The sequence below is a fragment of the Hemicordylus capensis genome, chromosome 4 (genome assembly GCF_027244095.1).
Source record: "Hemicordylus capensis ecotype Gifberg chromosome 4, rHemCap1.1.pri, whole genome shotgun sequence".
NCBI lineage: Eukaryota > Metazoa > Chordata > Lepidosauria > Squamata > Cordylidae > Hemicordylus > Hemicordylus capensis.
Window position 1 is genome coordinate 5,829,723 of NC_069660.1, and position 6,836 is coordinate 5,836,558.

The following is a 6,836-nucleotide window of genomic DNA, read 5'->3' on the forward strand; positions in this document are numbered from 1 at the left end:
GTGGCCCACAGCCCTCCAACTAGTAGCCCTTCATAGACCTTTCCTCCATGAAGTGATCCAAACCCCTCTTAAAGCCATCCAGGTTGTGGGCTGTCACCACATCTCGTGGCAGAGAATTCCACAAGTGGATGAGGCGTTGTGTGAAAAAGTACTTCTGTTTGTTGGTCCTAAATTTCCTGGCAATTTCATGGGATGACCCCTGGTTCTAGTGTTATGGGAGAGGGAGAAGAATTTCTCTCTCTCCACTTTCTCCACTCAGTGCATGATTTTATTGACCTCGGTCATGTCTCCCCACAGTCGTCTTTTTTCTAAACTAAATAGCCCCAGGTGTTGTAGTCTTGCCTCACAAGGAACGTGCTCGAGGCCCCTGATCATCTTGGTTGCCCTCTTCTCCACCTTCTCCAGTTCTATAATGTACTTTTTGAGGTATGGTGACCAGAATTGTACACAGTACTCCAAATGTGGCCGCACCATAGTTTTGTATAAGGGCATTATAATATTAGCCGTTTTATATCCAATCCCCTTCCGAATGATCCCTAGCATGGAATTGGCCTTTTCCACAGCTCTTGTGTGTGTGCAGGGCCAGTCCTAGGGCTTTGGGCGCCCTAAGCGAAGTTTGACTTTGGCACCCCCCACCCCCAACCAAGAAGTGTGGAACCCCGGCTTTAACTTGAGCTGTGCAGGCTGCTCATTTACAGGGATGAATGACCAGCCCTTGCAGATGAGCAGCGAATGTCTAGCCTGTGCTGGTTTGAGGATACAGTGGGAGAGAGTTCAAATCAAATCATGGGCAGAGGGTCAAACTCTCAGTGTCAGAGATAAAAAGATGCTGTTGTTAATTTGGAAAGCCAGCCTGAGACCATTTCTTTTTGGAACTGAATGCTGAAGCAGGCAATTCCTACTCAAGAGAGGGAGTGCAGCTTATGAGACCACTGCTTATTAGGGGTCGAAGTGCAATGAGCAAAGGAGACCGTGTATTTTGTGGGGGCAGAATGTGCAGCAGGCCCCTTAGGGAGCAGGGGGTGAGGTCTTAGGTATTACATCCTTACACCACTGTGCAGTCCTTCAGGGGTGCAATTCAAGAGGGAGAGAGAGAATAATGGGCAGTGCTACAGTGAGGGAAATAAGTATTTGATCCCCTGCTGATTTTGTCCGTTTGCCCTCTGACACAGAAATGACCAGGCTATAATTGGAATGGTAGGTTTATTGTAGCTGTGAGAGACAGGATAACAACAAACAAACCCTCAAAAGCCCAGTGCCCAAAAGTCAGCGATGGATTTGCATTGTAGTGAGGGAAATAAGTATTCGATCCCCTATCAACCAGCAAGATTTCAGGCTCCCAGGTGTCTTTTCACTATATGCAGGTAACGAGCTGAGATGAGGAACACCCTCTGTAAGGGAGTGCTCCTAATCCCAGCTTGTTACAGTACCTGTATAAAAGACACCTGTCCATAGAAGCAAGCAATCACTCAGCTTCCAAACTCACCACCATGCCCAAGACCAAAGAGCTGTCGAAGGATGTCAGGGACAAGGTTGTAGACCTGCACAAGGCTGGACTGGGCTACAAGACTATCGCCAAGCAGCTTGGTGAGAAGGTGACTACAGTTGGCACGATAACTCGCAAATGGAAGAAACACAAAACAACTGTCAATCTCCCTCGGTCTGGGGCTCCATGCAAGATCTCACCTCGTGGAGTTGCAATGATCATGAGAACGGTGACAAAGCAGCCCAGAACTACACGGGGGGAACTTGTCAATGATCTCAGGGCAGCTGGAACCATAGTCACCAAGAAAACAATTGGTAATACACTACGCCGTGAAGGACTGAAGTCTTGCAGTGCCCGCAAGGTCCCCCTGCTCAAGGCAGCACATGTACAGGCCCGTCTGCAGTTTGCCAATGCACATCTGAATGATCCAGAGGAGAACTGGGCGAAAGTGTTGTGGTCAGATGAGACCAAAATCGAGCTCTTTGGCATCAACTCAACTCGCCGTATGTGGAGGAGGAGGAATGCTGCCTATGAGCCCAAGAACACCATCCCCACCGTCAAACATGGAGGTGGACACATTATGCTTTGGGGGTGTTTTTCTGCTAAGGGGACAGGACACCTTCACCGCATCGAAGGGACGATGGACGGGACCATGTACCGTCAGATCTTGGGTGAGCACCTCCTTCCCTCAGCCAGGGCATTGAGAATGGGTTGTGGATGGGTATTCCAGCATGACAATGACCCAAAACACACAGCCAAGGCAACAAAGGAGTGGCTCAAGAAGAAGCACATGAAGGTCCTGGAGTGGCCCAGCCAGTCTCCAGACCTTAATCCCATAGAAAATCTGTGGAGGGAGCTGAAGGTTCGGGTTGCCAAACATCAGCCTCGAAACCTATCTGACTTGGAGAGGATCTGCAAAGAGGAGTGGGACAACATCCCTCCTGGGTTGTGTGCAAACCTGGTGGCCAACTACAAGAAATGTCTGACCTCTGTGATTGCCAACAAGGGTTTTGCCATCAAGTACTAAGACATCTTTTGTGAAGGGATCGAATACTTATTTCCCTCACTACAATGCAAATCCATCGCTGACTTTTGGGCACTGGGCTTTTGAGGGTTTGTTTGTTGTTATTCTGTCTCTCACAGCTACAATAAACCTACCATTCCAATTATAGCCTGGTCATTTCTCTGTCAGGGGGAAACGGACAAAATCAGCAGGGGATCAAATACTTATTTCCCTCACTGTATATCCTGGCACTGTTTATGCTCCATCCAGGTGTTGGTGCTCTAAACGACTGCCTAGGTTTGCCTAGTGGATGGGCCGCTCCTGTGAGTGTATATAGATTGCAAACTCTTTCCTCAAATCTTCTGCTACATAAAGCACTGTGTTGAAAATCCAATAAATAAATAATTAAATTAGATTAAATTAATAAATAATCTGGCTTCCCTGCAATACCAACCCCTCCTGACAGGACACACTGTATCCAGGAGGCTCCATCTGCCCGTCCAGAAACGGTCTCCTCTCCACAGCACTGGGGATAAAATATCGGCACACTTTTTTCACACACGCTCCAGTGACCTGTCGTGAGCCTTGGAGATGCGTTGCCAAGGAAACCTCGCCGCCCATGGCTGTCATGGCGATGGGATCGCTTTCCGTTTGTTGGTCAGGACGCTTTTTCAAGCTCCCCTTCTGCTTTTGTCACAAGGAACAGCAAGTACAGAATGTCTTTCAAGGAATGAAGTCTGGGATCCAGAAGAATGAAGGCCTTGGCCAAAAGTATCCGGGGAGGAAAAAGGAGTCCAGGTTGGTGTTCCCTCTGACAGGAATACCCAGACGTTGCAGACTACAACTCCCACGATCTCCAGCCAAAAGCCAACACAGCTAGGGATGATGGGAGTTGTAGTCAACAGCATCTGGGAATTCTTGTTACAGGGAACATTGGTCCAGCTGCCATCTCTGTCATCCAGAGAAATTGGATTTAAGTAAGATGTTCACATGATGCAAGACCACAGATTAAGGAGATAAGGCAATTGGGGCCCTGTTCCAACTGAGGTGACCCCCAACTGGCACTCCAGGGTGACTGTGGAATCAACTTGCTCTGAGGGGAGGAGAGATCCTGGAACAGGTGACTCAGTCATGTCATTTAAGAGTGCCACATGCAAACAACAGGCTCTTTGCAAAGTCCTTTGGTACTTTTTTTTCTTTTAAATCTTTATTTAAAATATTTCTATACCACTGAAAACCTGCGTCTCTGGACAGTTTACAATTAAAATCATTTAAAACATTAAATCAATTAACAATTAAAATCATTTAAAAGATTAAAAACATTTAAAACCCAGTATTACAATTATTTAATACCATTAATCTAATTAAAAGAGCCCCTGGTGGCGCAGTGGTAAAACTGCCGCCCTGTAACCAGAAGGTTGCAAGTTCGATCCTGACCAGGGGCTCAAGGTTGACTCAGCCTTCCATCCTTCCGAGGTCGGTAAAATGAGTACCCAGAATGTTGGGGGCAATATGCTAAAATCATTGTAAACCGCTTAGAGAGCTCCAGCTATAGAGCGGTATATAAATGTAAGTGCTATTGCTATTGCTATTGCTAAAAGCCTGGGTGAATAAGTGTGTCTTCAGTGACTTTTTAAAAGTTGCCAGAGATGGGGAGGCTCTTATTTTAACAGGGAGCGCATTTCAAAGTCCAGGGGCAGCAACAGAGAAGGCGTTCCCTGCAGACGAACCTCTCCAGATGATCTTAACAGGTGGTGGGGCTCATGGCGAAGAAGTCATTCTCTTAAAAACCCAGGGCCTAAGCTGTTTAGGGCTTTATAGGTAATGAACAGCACCTTGCTTTTTGCCTGGAAAAGTATCAGCAGCCAGTGCAATTCCTTCAAGACAGGAGTAATATGGTCTCTCCTAGATGATCTAGAGACCAACGTGGCTGCCGCGTTCTGAACCAACTGCAGTTTCCAGACTACGTACAAAGGCAGCCCCACACAGAGCGCATTACAGTAATACAGCCTAGAGGTTACCAGCAGATGTACCACTGTTTTGAGGTTGTTCATCTCAAGAAACGGATGCAGCTGGCGTATCAGCTGGAGCTGATAAAAAGCACCTCTGGCCACTGCCTCGACCTGGGACACCAAGGAGAGGCTCGGATCCAGAAGCACCCCCAGACTACATACTTGTTTCTTCCGGGGGAGCATGACCCCATCCAGAACTGGCAGATCAAAATCATCTCCTGAGTTTTGACCCCGCACAGTAAGTACCTCCATCTTATCTGGATTCAGCCTCAGTTTGTTATCCCTCATCCAGCCCATTACTGCCTCCAGGTAGGCTTTTTATTTTATTTTATTTTATTTACATTTTATATCCTGCTCTTCCTCCAAAGAGCCCAGAGCAGTGTACTACATATTTAGGTTTCTCCTCACAACAACCCTGTGAAGTAGGTTAGGCTACTTTAGGGAGGTTATGCCTTCTCTTGATGATGTTGACATGGAGAAATAGATTTGGGTGTCATCAGCATATTGATAACACCCTGCACCAAATCCCCTGATGATCTCTCCCAGAGTCCCAGCAGTTTCATGTAGATGTTAAACAACATTGGAGACAATACGGAGCCCTGAGGGACACCACAGGAAAGTTCAGATTTTGAAGAACAATAGTCTCCAAGAGACACCATCTGGAATCTGCCCGAGAGGTAGGAGCAGAACCACTGCAAAGCAGTGCCCCCCTCCCCCAATCCCCTCAGACGTTCCAGAAAGATACTATGGTCAATAGTATCGAAAGCCGCTGAGAGATCTAAAAGGACCAACACAGAGTCACACTTCCTCTGTCAATTCCCAGTTGGAGAGTATTCATCAGGCCGACCAAGGCAGTCTCCATCCCATAGCTCACCCAAAAGCCAGTTTGAAATGGGTCTAGATAATAGGTTTCCTCCAAGACTGCCTGGAGCTGGGAGGCCACCACCCTCTCAATCACCTTCCCAACCATGGAAGGTTGGAGACAGGCCTGTAATTATTTAACTCTGAGGGATCCAAGGCAGGCTTCTTCAGAAGTGGTCTAATGATTGCCTCCTTAAGACAAGGAGGCATCCTGCCCTCCCTCAGAGAAGCATTTATAAGCTCTACCAGGCCCTCTACAACAGCCTCCCTGCCAGATTTTATAAGCCATGTTGGGCAAGAATCAAGAAGGGAGCTGTAGTAGAGGGCAGATATAAGGAAATCCCTATTAATAATTGGATCTGTTCCTGTGGTCAAGGTGTAGAATTGGTGGCTATAGAATTTTGCTATATTGCTTATTTTACAGGGATATTCGTTCTGAATTGATTTCCCCTTTTTACTGAATATCCCTGGTAGAACAGAGGACAGGTATGTTTCTTTTCTGTTAGCAGACTGCAGTGAATGTATTACACTGAATGTGGCTAAATTCTGTGCAGCAGCAAGCAAGATTAGATCCAAATTGGTTGAGTAAATGGTATTAGATTGATCTGGTTAAATAATTTTTCTTGTACCTGTGAAATGAGCTGTATTGTTTTGTTTCTGTTATGGGTAATTGACCTTAATAAAGATTCATCATCATTTAAGGATCAAGAGGGCAGGTGGTAGACCACACCATTCCAAGCAACTTGTCCACATCTCAGGAGTCATGAACTGAAACTGACCCGGAGTCATCACATAAGAGGCGCTGCTGGACACTTTGTGTACTTATAAACTGGATGCTTGCTGTTTTAATGATTGTATTCAGGGTTTGCTTGAAAAATGGTAAATACATGCCTAGCAAACAAAATAAACCTAATAAACATATATTTTGTTATGCACTCCTCCGCTTTCCTGAAGGGCTCTTTCTTTCTGGGTGTTCCGCCCACTCTTGTTATGATGGTATAAGTCAAGGAGGGTCTTGAGGTAGCATTTGCTCATTTGCTAAGCAGGGTCTGCCCTGGCTTGCATTTTGATGAGAGGCTACATGTGAGCACTGCATTGCCCTGAGGGGATGGGGCCATAGCTCAGTGGAGGAGCAACTGACTGCTTTATTGTTGAAGGTCCCAGGTTCCCTCCCTGAGGGTTATTCACACTTGGCTTCATGCTGCGGGATAAATGTTGAGTGAAGCCACTCCGAATCACACTCTTGGCATTGAGGGAAGCAGCCCCGCCCCATGGCTCTCAGTTTTTGTTTTGATGCAAGTTCACATGGCATGCCTCCTGTTTTCCTTCTAGCCAATGGTGGATACTAAAGAGCTATATCTGCATTTCTAAAGAGGGTGTGCCTCTTATCATGCTAATGATTCTACCTCATTGCTTCTCCCTATTTGCTCCAGCACTTTCAGAAAAAGTAGCTTAAAACCAGCATTTTAGAAAC